The 26747-nt window shown below is 35.8% G+C and overlaps 1 pseudogene; it reads left to right on the top strand.

Moving 5' to 3' along the window:
- Positions 1-483: 483 nt before the first annotated feature.
- On the top strand, positions 484-25181 carry LOC129890664 (uncharacterized; annotated as a pseudogene).
- The last annotated feature ends 1566 nt before the right edge of the window (positions 25182-26747 follow it).

The raw sequence follows: 26747 nt of genomic DNA, 5'->3' as shown, positions 1-26747 counted from the left end.
TGCCAAGTGCATGGAGATTTTATACGAGTTGCACCAAATGAGCTCAATGTTATGGGTTCCCCATGGCCATTTTCCGCTTGGGGCATGGATGTAATTGGGCCCATAGAGCCTCCTGCATCAAATGGACATCGTTTTATCTTTGTAGCTATTGATTATTTCACAAAATGGGTCGAAGCTTCGACATATAAGGCAGTAACTAAGAAAGTCGTGGCAGATTTTGTTCGTAACAATATCATTTGTCGATTTGGGATTCCAGAATCAATTATAACAGATAATGCGGCCAATCTCAACAACGATCTTATGAAGGAAATTTATGAACGATTCAAGATTGCTCATTGAAATTCCACAACTTATCGGCCGCAGATAAATGGAGCAGTCGAAGCAGCAAACAAGAATATCAAGAAGATTTTAAGGAAAATAGTGAATAGTCACAGACAATGGCATGAGAAGTTACCATATGCTCTGTTCGGTTATCGTACCATAATGAGAACTTCCACTGGGGAAACTCCTTATATGTTGGTTTATGGTTCAGAAGCAGTAATACTTGCTGAAGTGGAAATACCTTCTTTAAGGATTATTCAAGAGGTCGGTTTAGATGATGCAGAATGGATTCGCAGCAGGATTGAACAGTTAATGCTCATTGATGAGAAAAGAATGGACGCAGTTTGTCATGGTCAACTTTACCAAAACAGGATGGCCAAAGCATTTAACAAGAAAGTCAAGCCTCGACAGTTCACACCAGGACAATTAGTATTGAAGAAGATATTTCCTCACCAAGGAGAAGCTAAGGGGAAATTTGCACCAAACTGGCAAGGTCCTTACATGGTTCATAGAGTATTATCTGGAGGAGCAGTAATCTTGGCAGAAATGGATGGTACAGTGAGCACAAAGCCAATCAACTCAGACTCCATCAAGAAATACTACATCTGAAAACATCAAGACTAGCTTTCATTTTTCTTTACTCTTACATTTCATGTAAACAGAACTACGTCTCGACCTGACTTCCCACGGTGGGGTACGTAGGCAGCCCACACCGGGTTCAGTCCTCTTTTAGAAAATCTTAAAACATCATTTCCATATATTTAGAACTATGCTCGACCTGACTTCCCTCGGCGGGATATGTAGGCAATTCTTGTCGGATTCGGTCTCTTCATATTTTCATTTTTTCAATTGTATTGAACTACGTCCTGACCTGATTCCACTTGGATACGTAGGCAGCCTGAGTCAGGCTCGGTCATTGCATCACATATTTTTATTCTTATATTTACCCCTTTGTAACTGAACTACGTCCTGACTTGATTCCACTTGGATACGTAGGCAGCCTGAGTCAGGCTCGGTCATTGCATTACATAATGTTCACTTTTTATCCTCGAACTACGTGCAGACCTGATTCCCATTTGGGGATACATAGGCAACCTTAAGGGTTCGGTCATACCTTAGAAAACTCTCCTTTAGTTAGGTATCATTAGAACGTGAAGGATCTCGCGAATAAGTCAAGAGAAGCATCGTCAGAAGACAAGACTACAAGAAAGATTACATTTGGATACGGAGAAGCACGATGGACTCCAAATCATGTCATAACCTTAAGATGATCAAGGATTACTCTCTCTCTCTCTCTCTCTCTCTCTATATATATATATATATATATATATATATATGATATACTCTTTTATCAAAAAAAAAAACAATAAAACTATTATTTTTATTTATTTATTTTTATTCATTTACTTACTTATTTATTGTTTTTGCCTCTCTACTATTCCACCTACTAAGTCTCTAGGTTAAGATACTACGGATGACCTATAGAGGTATTGGAGGTTTCCGGTGACGAGGCCTGAATCAGCAAGTCGATACAAATCAACACCCCTCCCAAACTAAAATTTTCTTTGAGCGTAGGAAAACAAAAGATCGAGGAAGACAACCTCAAGCCTAGAGGATGACTGCAGACGCCATTCGACTTCTCAAAATCATAAGCCAAAATATTTTTCCCTTACCTTATTTGTCGGAAATACTTTATACTTTGATGTGTTGTCTAAAGGATATCCCTTTAAATCTTTGCAAGTACGATCGAGATCCAGATCAAAACACTGAAGACAAGGGGACCCCCATAAGATAAATAGAATAGTTTGCTTTTTTTCCCAAAGATAGCTTCATCAATTGGAGCTTGTCATCTAACCTCGTCAACAACCCCTCCGTTGGAGAATATCGTCTAACTGCGTCAAATAAGCTCCCTTAATTGGAGAACGCCATCTAACACCATTCAAACTCCGCCGATCGGAGGTTGTATATAGCTAACATCGTCCAAACTCCGTCGTCTGGAGGCTGTATATAGAAAACATCATCCAAACTCCGTTGCCTAGAGGCTGTATATAGCAAACACCGTTCAAACTCCGTCTGGAGGTTGTATATAGCAAACGTCGTCCAAACTTTGTCATCTTGAGGCTGTACATAACAAACCTCATCAAACTCTGCCGATCAGGAACATGCATACAACATCGTCGTACATCTACAGTTAATTCCACGTTGCAAGCTTTACATCGCCGGATACAGGCGTTACATTTACAATTTCTACACCGCCGAATACAGGCGTTACATTACAAGCTTTACACTGCCGGATACATGCTTTACATTACTTTTACACCGCCGGATATAGGCATTACATTACAAGTTTTACACCGCCGGATACAGGCGTTACATTACCAGTTTTACACCGCCGGATACAGGCGTTACATTTACAAGCTCTACACTGCCGGATACAGGTATTACATTACAAGCTTTACACAGCCGGATGCAGGCGTTACATTACAATCACTCCGCCAGACGAAGGTTTTACATTATCAGTTACTTTGCTTACATCATATTCATCCCACAAGACAAAGACATCAATAATCGTTTGGATATCTACACTTTACTCTTTACATTAATATTTCAATTTATTATTTTGGAACCTATTTGCAGGGCACCGCATTACAACGTGGAACTCCCTCTAAGCAGCAAACTAGGGCAAGCTAGTGGAACGTCAAGCATCCCTAGCTACGTCAAGGATTCTCTTTCAGAACTCAAACTCGACTTGATTTTCAAAGTTTGGATTTGAATTTTATGCATAACTTTTTCATGTCTCAACATCACCATAACTCGATACTGGGGCAATTTGCTTTGAAAATTAATATTCCTTTCTCTACCATAGGTCTTCAGTAGAAATTACTATGGAGAATTTCTCATTCCGAGTTTGTTTCTTAGAATTGCCTCCAACCTGATTTCCCATATCTTAGAATATGCTAATAACCTCGGTTCAAGCGTGATCATATTCGTTCTATTCGCGCTAACATCTTCGTACGCCATCACCCGCCAGAACTCGGTATTACCATAATTCAACATTGGGGCAAATTTTGAATTCGATCAAAATTTGTTGTGATTCTACCATCCAGAACTACACACAGCCTGATTCTCGTATAACCAGAGATATGTAGGCAACTTGAAACTAAAGTCTCGGCCACAATATTTTTTGCAAACTCTCACTCATTTCATTGGGTCCCTCCGAGGTTATTCCATCGGTCGGACAAAATCGACTACTCCGTCAAATTTCTTTGCTCGTCAATTCATCCCTCATTTCCAAGCAAAGAAGGGGCAAGCTGTTGACACCCAATTTTGACCGACCTATAATTACTTTTTGAATCACTATCTTAATAGACAGAAATTTTTAAAATTATTTCCTTATAAATATATATAAAAAATTATATTTAGTTTTACCCAATAAATCATATATTTTGGCATTCGTAGCTTATAATATTTTATTTTTTTTGCTATTTATTAATATTATTATCATTATTTATTTTTTATCATTATTAAAATAACAAACTTCATGCGTTCAAATATTTTTTTATTTTTTTTACATGTCTATTTTAGTATAGAGTAGGTTCCCTATAATTAGAACTTTCAACCTAAATAATACGTTATTTGAAGCAACTTTCTATAGTGATACAATTTTTTAAAGATTTTATATATTAGTTACTTATCAATGTTAGCTATGCCATGTAGTTTTTCCAATTGTTATGTTGAGTGAATTAGAACCATCATAAATTATGTAAAGAAATTATTTACTTAGCTTTATAATGGGGACCCACTGCATCATTTTTAAACAATACATTTTTCGGTCACAATTTCTCAATATATATATATATATATCTTAATACTTCTTATGTACATATGTATATGTAAGATTATTACTTAACTAAGTTTATTCTGTAGTTTTGCTTGTTCATATTAATATATACATATTACATATCTATTTTAATATGTCTTGTATACATATGCATTTAAAAGGTCATTACTTAGTTAAGTTTATTATATTTTTTACTTAATTATACTAGTAAATGTTATACATCTATTTCAATACATATAATTCTGATCGTCCTTCCCTTAAGCCCTTGAGCGCGAATGTACGAGTTCGAGTCTTAAATATTTTTTATTTTTATTATTATTATTATTATTATTTATAATGTTTAACTCATTCTTTAAGGTAATAATATATTCGTCATGTTCAGTCATGAGCCGCGACATAAGTCTGTGTAGTACTTCTTTTTTTTTTGCTCAAAATATTCCTATGAGGGGGTGTTTTGTTTTGACTTAAAGTAATTTAATACTACAATGAATGGGAGGCAGATTAATGAAATCACAGAAATTAGGTAAGTGTCACCGATGCCTTTCAAATCAACAACAGAAAAAGCATCAATATGATATATTCTACTATATACTTTTGAAAGTGCACTCCTACTGCATCTCATTAACAATTTGATATATTTTAATATATATTTTTTGAAATGCTCCACTACTACATCACTTATGATTAAATTTGACATTCTTTAATCATTTCAACATCTTGATACATATAATTATATTCATACATACGTTATACATACATATATTTATATATATATATATATATATATAAGTAGTTACTTTATGCATAAATATTACTACTTGATAAAGTTTATGATTTTACTTATCCAATATACATATATTACGGTTATTAATTAGATGACAATCTATTTAATTTATTTCTTCCAATTGATTTAAAGCATAATTTTTTTTATCCATTTTATTTAGGCATTTTTTCTTGACAATTAATATATTAGATCAATTTTGGCCTAATCCTAAATTCCCTAATTTTAATTTCATCTTTCTACCAATACCTAAAAAAAAAACTAAAACTATTTATTTGAAGCTTCATTCTCTCTCTAAACTCTGACCCTAACTCTTCTCTCTAGACTATCTACTTCATCTTCTTCTCTTGAGAAGAAGAAGATAGCCGCCCCACCTCTCTCTCTAGGCAGATCTCTCCCAGATCTTCCTCTTCTCCACTTCCTTCTTCTCCTTTCAATTTCCAGAAAATCTGCCTTCCATTACTGCGAAATTTTCGCAACTTTCAATTTGAATCAAGAAAAGTTAAGATTTGTGAAATCTCTTCCCACTTCCTATTTTTTTTTGCCTCCAAAAGGCTTTGATTTTTTGTTTAAATCCAGATTTTCAAATCTGGATTTGCCTATAAATAACAAGGTTTTCACAAAAAAAAAGAGGAGGGAGGAGAAAAGAAGAAAAAAAACGACAGACAGAAAGAGAGAAGAAAAAAGGAAGAACACATAGAGAGAAAATACAAGAACACAAAAACAAAAAGAAAAGAAAAGAAACTAGAACTTAGAGAAGCTTTTAACAAAATACTTAATTGCTTTTAAGCTCTTTCTTTTGCCTCTTTGCTACTTCGACTTGTTTGGATCTCGGATATTGCTACCGCTTTTCATTGACATAAAACTCATATTAACCGGTTAGTACTTTCTTTTCCTATTTTGTTGTACTGTCTTTACTTTAGGTTCTTACATATTATATCTTGTCAAAATAAATACATGAAGTATCCAGATTAGTTCCCATTTTCTTTGATATATTGGTTTATTATTTTGAAATATGTTCTTGTTCTATTTGCTTGCTTTGTTGTAGCAAAATTATATAATCATGATATACCTCTATATATATTTGTATATTGGTTGTGTTTTCTTTATGATTTAGCAGGGCTTGAACTTCAAAGTTCAAGACACGAGGAGTGCGAAAGTTTAAAATGTCATTATTTCGTTTACATTTTGTATTATTTATTCATTTACCTTTTGTTTTAATTTTGTAATAATCTTGTAAACTCTACTCTTCACAATAATAATAATGAAATTGGGGACTGTCTAAAGGGGGAGGGGAAATCTACGTGCTACTTGTATTTATTATTTACTTTGATATAATTTTATGTGGTTGTTGCGCGCGCTAGATAAATATGCTGAAAGAAATTAGTTATTTTTATGCTTATATTTAATTTTAAATGAAATATATTTTATCACAGAAATAAATATTGATAAACTCTACATTTTAATCAATCTGTCAAATTTTAATATTTTTATTTATACGTATTAAATAACCTGTTCAACTCTCGTATTTTATTCAAACTATCAACCATTCTATTATTAAAGAATCATGTACACAAGCTTTTGATAGATAATTTCTAGCATATTAATTGAATCATATGTCATGATTTAAGCTTAACATTTTCAGCATATTAATTAAAACATCATCTACGTGACTCTAGCATGTTAATTTATGTAGAAATCATGTTTAGGATTTAATAAGTTTAATATGCTACTTTAATAGATGCAATACCTATATATTTGCTAATAAATATTTTTATAACATTATGTCATATAGAACTGTGTTTATAGAATTTAATAATATTGCAAGCATATAAAATCAAGATTTTCATCGTAAGAAATATACATAAATCATGTCTTTAGTACTTAATGGATATTTTTAGTATTTTTGTAGAAATTAAGTTATGCTTATAAGATTACAAATATTTTCATCATATTGACTCGTATAGAAACTATATCTATAGAATTTAATAAATGTTCCAATACATACTTTATTTAGAAATCATGGCCATACGATTTTTAACCATATAGAAATCATGTTTAGTGTAAATCATGCATTTAAGTTAATAAATAGTTTATACGTTATGTAAGATTCATGTCTATAGGTCGTTATAAGTATTTTTAGTATAATATTATTAATAAAAAATCACACCTTTAGATTCTTAATAAATATTTCATCGCCTCATATTTAAACTATGCTTTTGGAATTGTAACACATGTTTATCATAGTTTTATATAAAGAGATCATGTCTATAGGATTTGATAAAATATTTATCATGTTATTTTTTTTCATCATGCCTACAATTTTAATCAATTTTCAACATATCATTTCATCTAGACACCATACCTATAAATAGCATTTAAAATAAATTTCAACATGTTAATCACCTAGATATTATTTATAGGGTTTAATATTATTTCAAGCATATAGAAATCATGTCGGTAGAAATATTTTGAGCCTATTGGGTCTATGAGATATAACAATATTTTTAGCATATTTTATCATATAACAATCATGTTCATAAGTGTTATAATTTTTAACATGACAATTAAATAGATATTAGGCCTTCCTAAATATTTTATATAACACTATGTGTAGAAGTCATGCCCATAGGCTTCTAATAAATATTTTATCATGTTATTCCATTTTTGAAATCACGTCTATATTTTAATAAATCTTCGACATATCAACATTTAGGAATCATATCTATAGCATTTTAAATAAAAAAATTTATGCGTTAGTTAAAATCATGTTAATAAGATTTTGTAAGCATTATTATTTAACTAAAATTATCAAGCATGCTTCTTTTTATTATAATCACCTAAGTAATTAAATTTGCCCGTCATATTATTCAAGTTTTTATGTTTATGATACCTGTGTCTGATTGTACGCACACACATAATCATTATGACTTCACAATTTATATGTGTTTTCAAGCATGTTAATTAATTAATTTAGAGGCTTATTTGAGATTTTATGTGCTAACTGCTTGTCCTATCTGTTTTGTTTGACGATGTGTCTAATTAGGATGCCTATATTTTCTTTTGTCTAAAACCTACCCTAAATAGTACATCCAATGCCTCTTGGATATTAAGTTGGGACGTTAGACACCTTTTACGACGTTAGTTTTTATTATTTCTTTTAGATCACTTTAGGATTATAATAATAAATAAACTTAAGACGGATAGGGGTAATTAGCCCCTTCGGAAATGATGGAAGTCGACCCGAGCAGAAAAATGACAAATCTTCATATTTTGTCTTCCAATTAATGGGCCGGCGCTGATCCGAAGAAAAAATAAGAATATAGATATTTTTATTTCCTGTCGACCTCTAAATATTTTTGTTTGTACATATTTGGGGTAGTTTAATATTTTAAAACTCAATAATTTTTAGGCATCATTAATCTTATTAGAAGTTGCACCCAAATTACATTTACGATATATTATACATCCATATATCTATACTTGTCTATTATCTTGTTCATTTTTTTTATTTTCTTTTATAATGGCTACAAATAAAGTAACCATTGCTAATACTAGACATTCATTTTAGTTACCATAAATTAGGTAAGTTTATTTATTTAAATGATTTTAAAGTATACATTTGCATATCCATACATAAATTTTTATATATTTTAAGTATATTATTTATTATTTATTTTTATTATATAATAAATATATTTAAATTTGGTTCATTCATATATAAGACGTATATATATGACATATCTTATATTTTCACCATTTTCTCAAATTTAATAAAAATCCTTCTTCTTAATATTTCTAAAACAAACAAAAATGAATAAATATCCCTAATCATTTTTCTAAAACTAAATTTAAGGACTATCTTCAGATATGCTCTGAGGGATGCCTAATACCTTCCCCTCGAGTAACTAAAACCCTTACTTAGAATCTCACAGGTTTCGCAAATCAAAACAGAGTTTACATTTACAATGGTTTTCCTAATATTTTCCTTAAAATTAAGTGGCGACTCTAAACAAACAATTGCAAAATCAGAGGCATAACCATTTTTTATGTTGTGAACTATTTCGACCCGTTCGAAAATAGGGTGCAACAGAACCCATTGGGGCCTCACATAGACCTCCGCTGGAGGAGACCTCGGCCAATATTCGCTGGAAGAGACCTCGGCCATAATATCAGCCTAAAAAGACCTCGACCACCGGAAGAGACCGCGATAAATCACCTCGACTGATAAAAACCTCGGTTACAATATTCAGTACCTCATTCATATCAGTTCTTAACCATCATAGATAAGTATATGCACAAGTAATGACTGAAACAAGATAATTATTCACATAAGATGTCATATAGTCCACAATCACACAATAAATCAATGTCTCATAATTCATAAAAATTAGACAATTGCCCCTATCCGAATTCCACTATCACACTTTAAATCATATAATTCAACTTAATCTAATGAACCAACACACCCTAATCCCTTCAAATAGGAAAATACAAGGTTTAACATACTTAACAAATGTTAGAATTTCACCTGTCTTAGCCAAAAGTCACGAATAATATGAACTCAAAGCTTTTCCTCTCTGATGATACTCCAAATTACCACAATCTAATCAAATATAGACTCACAATCACATTTCAAAACTATTTACACTAAAATCAAGCATGTCGAGTGAAAATGGTAAAATGGCCAAAAATCCCATGTCGAAAAATGAACTCAAAATCCGGATATTTTTATATGAAAACATTATTCAAGTTGTCTTGAATAAAATGGTGAAAATTATTTCAAAAATGAGGTTAAAATGAGTTCAAAATCCCTATTTCTCCTTCAAATGTTCATGTCTAAGAAAATCTAAAATCTCTAATTTGAAATCCACAATTTGAAGTTAAAATCCAAAAATATTTAATGAAAATTGAAGGAAAGTGTTAGAAATACATTACCCAAGAGTTTTATCACAAGAAACCTCTAAGAAATTGCTTAACCCGAGCTTGAAAATGTTAAAAATGATGAAAAATACCTTAAACCTCACATAAACCCTCTCAGATATCGCTTAAGCGATACGTCTCGCTTAAGCGATACGTCTTGCTTAAGCGAAAGAGAACTTGGTCTGCTTAAGCGGACCCTACATCAGCATCAACAAAAATGGGTTTAAGTCATAACCCAAACTTCCGATCGAACCCTCGAGATTTGTTCGAAATCTCGCATGCACAAACCATGTATACAACTCTACTAAATTCGATGTTTTAGACTCGATGGAGCCATTAAAGTTTGAATTCAAGGTCCTCTTGACCCAAAATCCAATAAATCGCAACTAAACTAGTTTCAGCACTTGAAATACCAAAATACCTCAAAACTTCTAAATATTATAGCAAAACCATTTCTAGCGTTAGACTCACTTCTCAAAACCATCGGAATCATCAGAAATCCAATACGAGCACTCGAATTCCAAATACTGACCAAAGTCAAATTTGAATCAAACTTTAACTCAACTCCAACTTCGGACCTAAAATCCACATTTCTGGTCATTAAAAGCCTGTATCAGATATCAAATTTTTGCTATTTTTTTCAAAGTCTCCGAACAGACCCTCAGGATTCATTTGAGACTCGATAAAAATAAATTAGATATGTTATCCCACTAAATTCGACATTTCAAACTCATTGGGATCTTTAGAATTCTGAAAAAGGATTGTTATGACAGAAATACCCTCTCGGAACTCCATTATGCGTAAAACTCAACTTTTCGCCTAAACACCCAAAATAAAAAAAGACCTTGAGACCAAAACCAAAGGTCCTACTAGACCAAATTCAACATTTCAGAGCTAATGGCACTGACGGAATTCTCATACGACATCTAATTCTTTAAATGTTGAGCAAAGTTAACTGTAGCCTTTAAGCTTTCCAACACCTCGTCTAAGTGCTCAAACTAACACTGAAAACCTTAAGACTAGAACTAAAGGTCTTTCTAGAAAAAATTCGATATTGCAGAGCTCATCACGCTAATAAAATTTTCATCCAAATATGTTTTCCAAGAATGTTGACCAACGTCAAGCTTAGGTCAAAGATTAAAAGCTAAAACGCCTAATGGCACAGACTAGCACCGAAAACCTCGGGTTCCAAACTGATAATGCCACTAGCCTAAATCGATCATTTTGGAGTTGATGAAACCATTAGAATTCCATTTTGAGGTCATTTTTTTAGAGTTTTGATCAAAGTCGACTATTCAAGCTTCAAAAGCTCCAAAATACAGAAATTTGCATAGAACCCAAACGAAAAATCAGGCGACCAAACTATCAGTCCCCGAAAGTCATAAATAACTTAGGTTCGCTGCAGAAAAGTTTTAAACGTTAAAACTAACGAGAAATGGAAGAAATAACCTGAAGGGTCTTTAATGACACTAACTTCCACGAGTTTGTCTCTTTATCGAAAATCTAATCATTTCAAGAAAAATTAATAGTATATTATAGTTAAGAAGTTATTATTTTTTAATTAATTGAACCAAATCATTGACTTTCACGAATTTAAGTCAAGATATTTTAACATTTACTCAAAAACATTATACCTTAGTCCGCTTAATTAATATTCATAATTAATTGAATAGTTTTTTTTCAAGTCCTCAATCTACTAAACTTGATATTCTTCAGTCATGTGGATGAATATTTTGCAAATACTAAAATTTAAAAAATGCGACCCGCTAATAAAAATTGTATTTTATCAATACCATGCTTAGTCAAGATACTTTTAATGACATTTACTCAAAAAATTATAACTTAGTCCGCTTAACTAATATTCATAACTTGATGAATTTTTTTCCAAATCCTCAATCCACTGGAATTGATATTCCAGTCATGTGAACGAACATTTTAGGAATACTAAGGTTAAGAATGTGTGTCATTGTTTGTAAAAATTGCCTTTTATCAATATCATGCTTTGTCATGAGATTTTGCAGTTGAATAATCACAATATGCTTAGAGTATATATCAATCTCCTTATGTGCTGACAATTGTGCTTGCTTCCATTCTCGCTTCTCTTTTTCTTTTGCCTCCTTTTATATCTCTTCCACTTCAAGTATTTCTTCAAATTATTAAATACGTCTTTGATTGATTTAGGTCATTTTTTCCGACATGGAAATGTGATATCTTAAGTTGAAATAGACGCATCACTCATAGTCCGCTTTCCACTATCATTATCATTGTTAGGGTTCACATTGGTAGGTTGGTATACATTTTCAGTACTGATAGGATTGTCATCACAAGCAAATACGACATCCTCCACTTCAGTAGGTTCACCTATTGTTGGCTATGAAATGGGCATTGTACTGTATACAACATGATTATCTGTGGCTATTGAGTTTTCAAAAATCTCATCCAATAATTTATAGTGATTAAGTCCTTTAAGTTTGAACTTAAAAATTCTATACTTTTTTTTGCTGAAAAAAATATAAAATTAAATGTCACATTTTATGAAAGTTCTCAATACTAATCACGCAAGCTTGGCCATCATATGTTGCGCCCAAATAACAGAAGGACAAGTAATTGTGTTAGTTTTAGTATCCCAATCGTATCCGAAGCAAGACTTAAGTAAGTCCTTGAAATTCTTTAGATCTTTCCGTAATTCTTTACATTTTATCTTAATGTGATTTTCATCATAATTGTCTTACTTGCTAGTTTTAGTCCGTAACTCATCAATAATTAAGTTACTGTGTGGACCATTGAATGTAAAATCATTAAATGTATACTATCTCGCATCGTTATGTAGGACCTCGATGAGGACTGATATGTCCTCCTCTGTTCATTTTTCAACATTTGAACCATGTAATATACTTATTCTTTTACATTTTTTCAATATCACAATATTATGATAACAAGTCATATTCTCTATATTCATTACATAACATTTAAAACTTGCTTCACATGAGCACCAAAAAGTTGATTAAAAGTTTAGCCTATGTTTATCCTGTTAACCGTGAAGGCGCAATCATTGATTTTTTGTTTGAAATTTCAAAATCAGCTTAAAAAGTTATATGCATTGTATTCTAATTTCAGAAAAATATAACAAAGTAACTAGCGATAAATGAGAACATAAAAAAATCATATCTATAGTTTATTCCTAAATCTAGTCAACCAAATTAGAAACACTATAAAGTATTTTCATAAGTAAAAATTTGAAAGAGTAGAGAATATCTAACTCATCTTAAAAATGATAGAAGACTTGATTAATTTGATCTCCCTTTGTTGTTCAAAATGGACTAAACTTTGTTATAAATATAGGGTGGTAGAAATACTAAATTAGATGTTGGTGTAAATAAAGTGAACAAATATATTACTCAACAATCAGTTGGTGTGAGTAATGGTAAAGTGGCCATACAATATATATTATCATTGTCAATTGTGATATAAATGTTTGTCACGATCCGATTTCTCAGGTGATGATGGCACCTACTATCAACCCATCAGTAGATAAGTCTAACCCCACAGTTCGGAACCATAGGCAACACACTATCACAAGCGGAAAGAAAGAAGCGAATGATAATAATAAGAAAAGACGAATTAGAATAATACAATACGATTACCCTCAAGACCTGATATCAGTCGGTAGTTGAGGCAATAGACCAAATAAGGAAGTACAAGGTTTCTACATATACAATAATAGTAATAATAATACAGTCTGTCTCTGAATACCAAATAAAGACTAGTCCAAGCCAAAATAGAAGGAGATAGGCAACTCTGAACGCCAAGAGCTCACCCAATTCTCCAAAATCCAAGAGCTTCTCCACATGATATCCAAATAAGTAGTAAAAACCTGTACTATGATCTGCAGAGTGCAGAAGTGTAGTATGAGTACCAACAAGTGACACTCAGTAGGCATCGACCAACTGAGCTCCAAAGATAAAGCAAGTATAAAGAACATGTAAGCAAGAAGTATATATCATAAGTAACTAATATAAATAATATAGAATCCTGCAATAAGAAACATCAGATATAAGAAAGAGAGAGAAAATAGGAAACAAGCAAGGAAGTACCTAGTGGCGCTAGCCCAAGAGCCAAACACGATGACACACTACTAAAGGGGGAACAACTAAGTGACAACCTACTAATTGAAGTAAACACATATATAACATAAGGGCCCAAAGGTCCATACCAACTAAATCTCTGCATACAAAGATAGATAAATAAGAACAAGGGTCGTAACTACCTTCAAAAAAGTGACTACCCTTTATACCGCCACAAGTTCACAAATAGTAAGACAATACCTCTCGAGCCCTTGTGTTCCCAGAAAGTTTATTCACAAACAGGTAAACCCACACGGCATCCCATACTACCAGTAGGTATAAATAACTATGCTGATAATAGGCGATGCATATATGAATGAGAGTAATACAGTAAAACCAGTAGTACCTTCTATGCCAAGTGCCTCATACCAAGATATATATACACCTACTTTGGGTCCCTGGCCAGGAAGTAGGACCCATGCGTCTCTATGGGATCGCCATGGGGAGGCTCCAGAATGCCCCTATATACCTGCCTGGTCCTGATCCAGGTCTTATATTAATATGTATTCGATCATAAAATACGCTCAATCGCGATGACCGAAGATGAATAGTCAAATCAATATAAAAAAGGTAAAAAATCTCTATGACCGGGCGAGTGTCATAAAATAAGCGCATCATCGATGCCTCTTGTCCACTGAAAATAGTAGTAAATAAGGTAGTACAACCCCTATTCAAAAATCAATATAAAATAGTTTAGGTTATATCCAACCTTCTCAAATCAATGCTAAGAACCAATGCATGCATCGGGGTCAACTACATCCGTGAGAAAATAATGATCCAATGTAATACATGCCATCACCAGCACCCAAACAACACACACAATCACATACAATGATGACTCCATAAGTATCTTACCTTCTAAAGCATAAAAATAGGACTAGCACATATAACCGACCTCTAACCAAGGCCTATGTCTCAAATATACTCTAACTCAACAACAAGGCCCAAAAGGGAACTCAACCCTAACTGGATAACGAGGAGGAAAAAAGTGAGTAAATGGTGCTCAGCTAGTCAATCAAACCTCAATATCCAACTGGGAATACAACCTAGAGAATACAACCACAACTAGCCCCGCCAAACAGCAATAAAAAAGTATATGGAATTCTAGCTCTAAATCCAGAAATAGGATCCAATAGTAATTTACAAGCCTAACTAGGTGAAAACCTCTACATCAGGGCTCCAACATAAGTGTGCTACAATAATAAGAACACTAAGTCTCATAGACTCCCGCCAACAACGGCTACAATAACTAAGGATCAAACCACATCTCCAGTCTAAGGCATAATTTTGCCAACCATCATGAACATCAATGAAGCCTAAAATAGGCTAATGTAGGCCAAACTAAGGCCTCTCAGCCATATGGATAGTTTAATGTGGTCAACTAGATTGAAAATCTCATAAAGGCAACCTAGCCTAAGGATCACACCGGGACAAGAACAAAAAATCTAGGAATCTTGCATAACCCGTCACATACAATCCAAACTATAAGCTATTTATACTAAACAATATCTCATGAAGCTCAATCAAAAGAAAGGAGACCGTAGCTTACCTCGAAGCCAAATACACACGCTCCAAGTTCACTTTTCGATAGTTCTTCGCTCCAAAAATAACTTCAAATGCCTCCACACTATCAACATGTTGATCACCTCATCAATACAAATGTTTTGACACTAAAATCATATTTTTCGGAGACGGACCCAAAATTAGGTCTAAAACAAAATTATGGGACCCGCGATAGAAATTCCAAAACCAACTCCATGAAAATGTTCTAAGCATATTATTGAGCTTGTACCCCAAAATAGGGCACCAATTGATGCTCAAAATGGGAGAAAACAAACCAACATAACAAATCACCATTAAACCCTAACTAATCTTTGGGCAAGAAATTACCTCAATACAATGCTTTTTGAAGTCCCTAAACACTCCCACACGTAGCCAAGATCACCACGAATATCCAGGACTTAAAATCACCTCAATTGGAGCTCCCACTCTCAAGAAATCACCTTTTGAAATTTGAGGAAAATGTTGAAAACGAGTCTTAAAATTACCCTCTGGTATCGCAAAAGCAAACCCGAAGTTCGTTTAAGCGAACCCCTCAAAAGAGGCGGGCCTCGCTAAAGCAAACCAAAATTTGCTTAAGGGGTCCCCTAAAAATATATGGGCCTACCCAACCGCTTAAGCGACAAATGCCTCACTAGAGTGCCTCGCTTAAGAGATACCCTGGCCGCTTAAGTGAAGCTCGCTGTAGCGATGCCAAGGTCGCTAAAGTGACGGCACCAGCAACTGCTGCATCCAAAACTTTGGTAAAATCCAAAGTTCTCCGGCGGGGTGCTCTAGATTCGTTCAGAATCACGTGCGTGCAAACAGAATATTCTACCCCTCCAAATTCGACGTTCCGGACTCAATGACGCAGTAAAATTTCCATCCGAGGTTGCCTCGATAAAATGTGGATCCCACACCCAAATATATTTTTTGCCAATTCTACAAGGAGGCTCGAAATGAGATCAGAAGCCTCGAAAAACCAACAAAAGGCCGTTCTAGACCAACTCGACATTCTGGAGCTAACCGCATTAACGGAATTTCAATCCAAGTCGTTTACCAAGAATGTTGACCAAAGTCAACTTTAGGCCAAATTTCAAAGACTTTGTGCCAAATGACCTTAAACTCACACCTTTAGGCCAAATTTTGAAGACTAAAGCACCAATTAAACTCGCACCGATTACCTCAATACCCGTGCCGACCATGCTACTATCTTAATTTGGCCATTCCAAAGTTGATAAAATCATTAGAATTTCGTTCGGAGGTCGTTTTCCTAGAGTTTTGACCTAAGTCAATCATTCAAACTCCAAGTGCTCAAAAAGAGGGAAACGGGCATAAAAACTTAAATGAACGACCAGGCAACCGAACTGTCAGTGCCACTAAATCATAAATGACTTGGGATTGCTACAGGAAAGCTCTAAATGCTGAAAAGATCGAAAAGAACGAAAATGACCTGGAGGGTCATTACAATGTTGAAGTTGTTAGCAGCTAAGAAAAATATTTTTTTCAATTAATGCCACAATGGTCGCTCTTGTACACTCAGTATAACGATGAAAAATTATTTTTTATCAAACATAGAATTGAATAAAGTACTAATAAATTTGATCAAAAATAATAAATTTGATGAATATAAATAGTAAAGTAGGAATTGATTTGAAGTAATAATAAATTTTATGTTGGTGAGAAAAATCGTTATATTAGATATAAATAGTTTAAAAGTAATGATATGAATTATAAATTTAAATTACATATGAAATAATGGTTATGGATATAAATATAATTTTTTTTACAAAATATAAATTTGTGGGTCAATATTTGTATGTGAAAAAATCTCAAATCATGATTTGAAATTTAAAATTTTCAAATCATGCTTTTTAGACAATTTGAGATTTCATCTTCTGATATAAAATCTGATATAAAAACAGCTTGAAATTGCATGTCCAAACACTGATTTCATCTCATAATTTCATATTGCGATATAAAATCGCATGTCCATACGCTTATTAAATTTCAATTTTAATTCCCAATATTATTACTTTTTACATAGTATTAGAAAATAATTCAGTCTTAAACTCTCATCTTAACAAAAGGACATTTAAAAAACTGTATTTCTTTTCTTAGTATAACTAGAATATGAAGCGAAATTTTCATATATAGCTTTAGTTTGTGGCATATGGGATAACAATTTCAAAATAAAAAATGAAATTATTTTTTGAGGAATTTTTATAAATAGCTATAATTTGGATCATACTTATGAATAATACACATAGTTTAACTAATTACGATTCATAACAATATTTTTAGATTGGAGAAAGGCGAGTGAAATCGAAAGAAATAGAGGAGAGAAGCGAGCAAGATCGAGAGAAATATAGAGAGTGGCAAGCAGACTATATATCAATTACAACATGTATCTCAATTGAAATAAGATACACACACACACACATATATATATATATATGTATTTATACACACACAATCTCTTCTTTCTCTCCAAACTCTCATTTTCTTTTTTCCCAATGTAACGACTTATTCCATCGTTACTAAAATATATGCGGTTAGGATATACGAATCTCATTCTTCATAGGGTTAGGATTAATTTCTTGGTATGTGTGTGCATTAGTTATGAATTAAGGTCGTACAATTCCCCTATCACAAAGTTAAGTTGACAGTGCCTTACCGATTTAGTTTCGGGCTTAAGTTTAAGCTAAGATCAATTTCAAATAATCATATCACTCAGAATATAATGAATTAGGTGCTCCATAACCTACCAAATTAAATTCCTATGAGTATTTGATCTTGGGCGCATTTATAAGCCCATGCACTATGTTTGGCCATTGTTCTGTGGCATTCTGAGAAGTAATTGAAGCCAAATGACGTGTTTTGGATGAAAATCAAGCAAGTGTGAAATAAGGTATGAGTTCCAACATGTGCAGGGATTTTGCAAAGCAAAAGGCAAAAAAAATATATATGGTCCTGGCGCTATAGTAGCGCGATGCGCCACTGCAGCGCCAAAACCTGCATATACTTTAGTGGCGCGACGCGCCAGGATACAAACTACTGCGGCATGTTTTGGGCGCGATAGTGGCGCGATGCCCCACTGCAGCGCCAAACGAAATTCTTCAGAAATTCTCTGGGCGCGATAGTGGCGCGATGCGCCACTACAGCGCCATCACCTTTCCAATTGTTTATTATTCTTCTCTTCAATAATTGATAGGAGAGAGAACACTATAAATAGTGGGGTGTGCTAGGGCAAGAGGGGGTGGACAGAGAGGTGTTTTTGGAGGCAGAAAGAGAAAGAGAAAAGAAGAAAGAAGAAGAGAAGCACAAAAACATCTTAGGTTCTTTTCTTACCTTAGTGTGTTCTAATGTATTTGGAATTGATTCCTGGTTGTTGTTATTTACATATGAGTAGCTAAACACCCAAATTCCGGGGCTATAGCTACGAAACATGATTTAATAGCATTTAAACTTGGTGGAAGATGGGTTGTTGATTCTAATTACTCTTTCATTCTTGTGATTATAATTTTGATGCTTGGCCAGCATTAAGATATATATGTTGTTTATCTTGAATTCGGAAGAGGACAGGTAGATAGAACAAAGAAGGGAAGGAATGTGTTCATACTAACATACGTTAGCATGATTAGTAGATAGGATGCTTGTGACACATACCTATTTACCACATTTGGTTATGATAAAGGATGATAGTTAAATGCGTTTTTATTATTTCATACCTATCACCGCTCAAAGATGTAGTTAGGTTGGCAATGAAGATAGGCAATTATAGGTCGGAAAACCATAATTGGATTATTAACCCTTTTTATCAGTAATTAAATAACCCATCGGAAACTAAGATTGAATGATAGTAAACATGATTTCACATGATGCTATAGCCCTAGAATCTCTTAAAGCCCGATTAATATACATAATTATAGCATTGTCTTCACTTCGAGAAAGTGTTTATATTTCCGAAAATTAGTAACAAACAATCTCAACCTCATTGCATAACTATAATTAGTGGAGGCATTTGAAAGAAATTGTTTGCCTTATCAAGGTCCCTGTGGGTTCGATATCTGGCTTGAAAGAGCCGCTTTACTACTTGAGAGACTACGTACACTTGCGTATGCAATTGTAGCTATAACAAGTTTTTGGCGCCGTTGCCGGGGACCTCAGAAATTAGGCAAATTGACTTTCTATGTTGATTATGCTAGCTTTAAAAACTTGGTCTTAGCTGTGAATTTTCGTAGGTAACTTAAACATTACACTGGACAGAGACAAAGAGCTTGTAGATCCGTTATCCGAGCCTGAACGATTCTTTCAACGGAAGAGGCGAACAGCGGCTTCGCAAAACTTAATACATAAACTAAATCTGGCGGAAAATCACGATTTAGAAGGAGAGGTCTTGCCAGAGGAGCTCCCTGCAGCCATGGCAGCCAGGATCGTACGTGATGTGGCAGTCCCACTCACTGCAAATGTCACCTCCAGCATTCAGAAACCGCCAGTTGGAGGGAGATTTGAATTAAAACAGAACATGGTGCAATTGTTGCACTCTAATGGACAGTTCACGGGATTGTCTCATGAAGACCCTCAAGTTCACATCCAAATTTTTTTGGAAATCAGCGACACTTACACGCCAATTGGGGTATCTCCTGATTATGTGAGACTAACATTGTTTCCTTTTTCTTTGATAGGAGAAGCCAAGAGGTGGTTGAAGTCGGAACCACCAAATTCAATCACTTCGTGGAATGATTTGGCCCGCAAGTTTCTTATAAGGTTCTTCCCTTCGGGGAAGACGGCTAAGTTGAGGGCTGAAATTTTGAGCTTCAAGCAAAAGTTGGGAGAAAATTTGTACCAATCTTGGGACAGATTTAAATCATTACTCATTAGTTGCCCTCATCATTATCAGGCTAACGAAGTTTTGGTCCATACCTTCATAGAAGGGTTGGAGCCTAACACCAAAATTCTTCTTGATTCAGCTGCAGGTGGGCAAGCCCTGGAGAAAACATATGATGAGTTATACACATTGTTAAATCGCATATCCCAAGGAAATCCGGAGTGGAATGGAGGAAATGCTCGATTTGTCACCCAAAAACAAGCAGGCATGTTAGAGGTTGATACAGTAACTGCATTGACAGCACAAATTGCAGCAATGCAAAATATGATGACAACACATTTCAACACACTAGCAATAGGACAGCAGCAGGCTTCAGTGAGCATGGTTCAACAACAACATATGTGGTGCGAAGTATGTGGAAGCAGTGAGCATGTGGCCGAACATTGTGGAGCAAATCCAGAATCAATAAATTTTGTAGGTAATGCACCTAAGGGTGTTGGTAACCAAAACTATGGAAATACTTACAACCCAAATTGGAGAAAACATCCTAACTTCTCATGGGGTGGAAATCAACAAAATCATCATCATGGGCCAACTCAATACAGACCACAGGGAAGTGGACACCAATACAGTAATCCTAGTCAAGGATACAATGCTCAAAGTCAAATTGATCAAGCATCAACAAAATCGGGAAGCATGAGTGTTGAGGACATGTTGAAACAAATCATGACAGACCAAGCCAAGCTAGCTTCCGATGTCCGACAAAATCAACTGGCTACCCAAAATTTAGAGAAACAGCTGGGGCAATTAGCAAGTGCACATAGCTCTCGCCAACAAGGGGGCTTACCAGGTAACACTGACCCCAATCCCAAACAGGTGAATGTCGTGACTACTCGCAGTGGTCGCCCACTCACTGAATTGGCTCCCAAAGAAAAATTGGCAGAGAAAAAAGGCAAAGAGCAAGTCGGGCAAGAAGGTGAACCTAGCGGGTCAAAAGAAATAGAGGAACCAAAGACAAAACCTCCTCCTCCATTTCCTCAAAAATTTAAAAAGAAGAAAGAAGAGGAGTGTTTTGCAAAGTTTATAGATTTGTTGAAACAGGTGCAAATTAATTTGCCTTTGATTGATGTTTTACAGGGAATCCCAAAGTATGCTAAATTTGTCAAGGATATCGTGGCCAATAAAAGCAAGTTGGCTGAATTTGCAACTGTGGCACTCACTGAAGAGTGTAGTTCAAGAATCTTGAACAAAAGCAAGCTTCCAGCCAAACTAAAAGATCCAGGTAGTTTCACGGTGCAGGTAACCATCGGTAAATATAGTAATGCAAGAGGTCTCTGTGATCTGGGTGCTAGTATCAACTTAATGCCTAGATCCATGCTTAAGAAATTAGGCCTGGGGGAACTTAAAGCAACAACTATTTTGCTACAGTTGGCTGATCGTTCTGTAGCTAGACCTGATGGTATCATTGAAGATGTTTTGGTACAAGTAGGATCCCTTATCTTCCCTGTTGATTTTGTCGTTTTAGATTTTGAGCCGGACCCCGATGTTCCTTTTATCTTAGGACGCCCGTTCTTAGCAACAGGCGGGGCACTAATTGATGTGGCTGCAGGTAGATTGACTATGAGAGCACATGATAAAGTGGAAGTGTTCGATGTATATCATGCACTGAAATTGCCTGCAATTTATGAGGAGCTGTCTGCTGTAACCATCATTGACGAGGAAATATCAGCTCAATGTACTACCTCAAATGACCCATTGGCGAAAGTCGTAATGGGTCAAGATATTGCAGAGGATATGGAAGCTAAAGAGCTAGCAAGTATACTCGATATGCCAAATATTAACATGTGGAAGAAGAATGTAGAACCCTTAAACAGAGAATTGGGTCCTTCACCCAAGCCTTCTCTCGAGGAAGTCCCTAAATTGGAGTTAAAAAAACTGCTAGCACATCTCAAGTATGTTTTTCTTGGAATAAATAACACTTTACCTATAATCATTTCATCTGCTTTGTCTGAAGCACAGGTCCTAGCAGCACTGGAGGTACTAAAGAGGCACAAAAAGGCCATTGGGTGGCAAATGGCTGATCTTCATGGCATCAGCCCCGCTTTATGCATGCACAGAATTTTCATGGAAGAAGGACATAAGGCTAGTGCACAACCACAACGCCAGTTGAACCCCATCATGAAAGAGGTTGTGAAGAAAGAGATAATTAAATGGCTAGATGCAGGCATAATATACCCAATTTCTGATAGTAAGTGGGTAAGCCCAGTTCAGTGTGTACCAAAGAAAGGGGGAATGACTGTGATAACCAATGAAAAAAACGAGTTAATACCTATAAGAACAGTGACTGGGTGGCGCATATGCATGGACTACAGAAAGTTGAATGATGCAACAAGAAAAGATCACTATCCTGTGCCGTTCATTGACCAAATGCTTGATAGGTTAGCAGGCCAAGAATACTACTGTTTCTTAGATGGATATTCAGGTTACAATCAAATCACCATTGCACCAGAGGATCAAGAAAAGACAACATTCACATGCCCTTACGGAACTTACGCATTCAAGCGTATGCCGTTTGGCCTTTGCAATGCTCCTGCCACTTTTTAGAGGTGTATGATTGCAATATTTCATGATATGGTGGAAGACTTTGTAGAGGTTTTCATGGATGACTTTTCAGTTTTCGGAGAGTCTTTTGATCTTTGCTTGAAAAATCTAGAGAAAGTACTTGCAAGGTGTGAAGACACAAACCTTGTCTTAAACTGGGAGAAGTGTCATTTCTTGGTAAAAGAGGGTATTGTGTTGGGACATAAAGTGTCAAAAGATGGGTTGGAAGTGGACAAAGCAAAAATTGAAGTGATTGAGAAACTTCCGCCACCAATCTCAGTAAAAGGAGTTCGAAGTTTTTTAGGTCATGCCGGATTCTACCGGCGTTTCATCAAAGATTTTTCCAAGATAGCCAAACCAATGTGTGGGTTGCTCGAAAAAGAGGTAAAATTTGTTTTTGATGATGAATGTTTGCAAGCATTTGAACTCTTGAAGAAAAAGCTGATTGAAGCCCCTATCCTACTAGATCCTAACTGGGAGTTACCTTTTGTGCTGATGTGTGACGCAAGCGATACAGCCGTGGGTGCAGTTCTGGGACAAAGGAAGGAGAAAATTTTTCATTCCATTTATTATGCGAGCAAAACTCTTGATTCTGCTCAGGCAAATTACACGGTCACGGAGAAAGAAATGCTGGCGTTGGTCTATGCATTTGATAAATTCCGTTCTTACTTGGTAGGTACAAAAGTGATTGTTTTTACTGACCATGCAGCTCTTAGGTACCTATTCAACAAGAAGGATGCCAAGCCAAGGCTCATCAGATGGATTCTGTTGTTACAAGAATTCGATATTGAAATCAAAGATAGGAGGGGATGCGAAAATCAAATAGCAGACCATCTATCAAGATTAGAGGGTTCGCCCCATGTGGCTGAGCAGGAGCCGATAAAGGAGGAATTTCCGGATGAGCAACTGCTGGAAATAGAGGTACAAGATCTCCCATGGTACGCAGATATCGTGAACTACCTTGTTAGTGGAGTGTTCCCTCCTGATGCTACCTCACAACAAAAGAAGAAGCTTATGCATGATGTTCGCCTCTATATATGGGACGAGCCTTATTTATTCAAGCGAGGTGTTGATCGAATGGTGAGGAGATGTGTGCCAGAAGCAGAGGTACACCAAGTATTGGTTGCATGCCACTCATCACCATATGGCGGCCATCATGGAGGAGAGCGCACTGCACATAAGGTACTTCAATCGGGTTTCTTTTGGCCTACGTTGTTTAAGGACGCTGCAGGTTATGTAAAGAACTATAACCAATGTCAAAGAACGGGCACCATATCATGAAGACATGAAATGCCTTTGAACAACATTCTAGAGGTTGAAATCTTCAATGTATGGGGAATGGACTTCATGGGTCCTTTTCCTCCCTCATGTGGAAATCAATATATATTAGTGGCAGTGGATTACGTGTCCAAATGGGTTGAAGCCGTGGCCCTTCCTACAAATGATTCGAAAATGGTGAGCAAGTTTGTGAAAAAGCACATCTTTACTCGATTTGGCACTCCCAGGGCAATTATCAGTGATGGAGGGTCACACTTCATAAATCAAACAGTAAAGAATCTCTTGGCTAAGTATGGGGTGAGGCATAAAGTTGCTACATCATATCATCCTCAAACCAGTGGGCAAGTGGAGGTATCCAACAGAGAGGTAAAACAGATATTACAAAAGACTGTGAATGCGCAAAGGAAAGATTGGTCAGAAAAATTAGATGAAGCTCTTTGGGCATACCGAACAGCATACAAAACACCCATTGGAACCTCCCCATACCAAATGGTATTCGGTAAGGCGTGTCACCTACCAGTGGAGTTAGAACATCAAGCGTACTGGGCAATCAAGAAGCTTAATTTGAATCCAGAGCTAGCAGGACGGAAGAGGTTGAATCAATTGCACGAGATGGAAGAGTTTAGGCTCCATGCTTATGAAAATTCTAAGCTCTACAAGGAGAAAATAAAGCGATGGCATGACAAGCACATCATCACCCGCACTTTCGAACCTGGGCATAAGGTACTCCTCTTCAATTCTAGACTCAAGCTCTTCCCTGGAAAATTGTGATCCAAATGGAGTGGACCTTTTGAGGTGGTGCGTACAACGTCACATGGAGCTGTGGAATTGTGGAATACGATGAAAACGTCTACATTCTTGGTAAATGGACAAAGAGTAAAAAATTATTTTGGTGAAGATGTTAACCGGGAAGAGGAAGCCATCGAACTGGAAAATGAGTGAGGCAACAGCTGGGTCGTGCCACGATGGAAAATAAGGCGCTGCACGGGAGGCAACCCGTGATGTGTATCGTAACTTAGGACTTATAGCTTGTAATTTTATTTTTCTTTAAAAATAGAGTTTGATGTTGCGATTATATGTATATATATATATTTTTTTTTTCGTCGAGCCACGACCAAAAATAAGGCGCTAGGTGGGAGGCAACCCACCCAGTTGTTTATATAATTGTGAAAATTTCATGTGCAGAAAAACAGGTAGCAGTGTAGAACAAGCTGAAGTTAAGAAGCATTGGCTCTTGGCGCTACACTGGCGCGATGCGCCACTACAGCGCCAAAACCTGCACAAATTCTAGTGGCGCAACGCGCCAGGAGGCAAACTACTGAGGCATGTTTTAGGCGCGATAGTGGCGCGATGCGCCACTACAGCGCCAAGAGAAAGTTTTCAGAAATACTCTGGGCGCGATAGTGGCGCGATGCGCCACTACAGCGCCACAAGCAGGGTCGGGTCGAAAGCTTAAATATCAGGTTTAAAACAGACCAAAACCCCCAAAACCCTCCATTCCCGAAATTGCCTCCATCATCTCCTCCATTATCCGACCCTAAAACTCCCAAAACCTTTCTCTCTTCAACTTCCCCTCTAATTTCAAAAACTCCCAAAACTTTCCCCCTTCCACTTCCACTCTAATCTCTACTATAAATCACTTTCCTTCACACACATATTCTACCAAAGAACATTCACCTCACCAAATCATCCCTAAATCTCTTTTCTATCCTCTTTGAACTTTTCCAAACAACCACATTACCAAGCATCCGATTTTAATTACCCTTCTCCTTTTTAATGGCATCCAAAGGAAAACAAGTGACCCAAGGAGTTGGCAACAAGAGGTCCCGAAAAACTGGGACTTCTTCAACCACTGGACAAACAAGCTCAGGGATACCACCGCGTCGATTTGGTAGACAAGCAGTGGAGCAGTATGGATTAGATTGGTTTGACTCCCAGAAAGAAGCTAAATACATGGGAGATGAATATGTGAATGAAGGAAGGCTACAGACGGAGTTCCCCCGAGTTCACGAGATGGTCTACAATCTGGGTCTTCAATTTATTTTCGAAGACCAAGGTGAGTGTAATTTAACTCTTATCCGTGAATTTTATGCAAATTGGAACACTGATCAGTCAAGTACCAATAAGGTAGAGGTTCGGGGTAAAGTTATCTGTTTTTCAACTAGAAGTTTGAATGAGTTTTTGGGGACACCACATTGTGATTTTAATGAATTTATAGATATGAAAGAACAGCCACCATACAGAGATATTCGTCATACTCTTTGTGGTACTAACTCCGTTGCCCGATGGGAGAGGGCAAAGGACACCGGTAGGCACAGTACGCTGCATTATTCACATTTGAATAGTGAAGCCAAGGTGTGGTTGAAAATCGTGTGTAGTGTCTTGTTGCCATGTAAGCATGTGTCAGAAGTGACTAGAGAAAGGGTTGTCCTAGTTTACCGGTTGATGAAGGGGTTGCAGGTAAATGCCGGGTCGGTGATCCATCGGAATATGCTGAAATTCAGAAAC

Source organism: Solanum dulcamara, chromosome 5 (assembly GCF_947179165.1).
Source record: "Solanum dulcamara chromosome 5, daSolDulc1.2, whole genome shotgun sequence".
In the NCBI taxonomy this organism is placed as follows: domain Eukaryota; kingdom Viridiplantae; phylum Streptophyta; class Magnoliopsida; order Solanales; family Solanaceae; genus Solanum; species Solanum dulcamara.
Note: the sequence above shows the minus strand (reverse complement) of the source record. Positions and strands in the feature narration are given on the sequence as shown.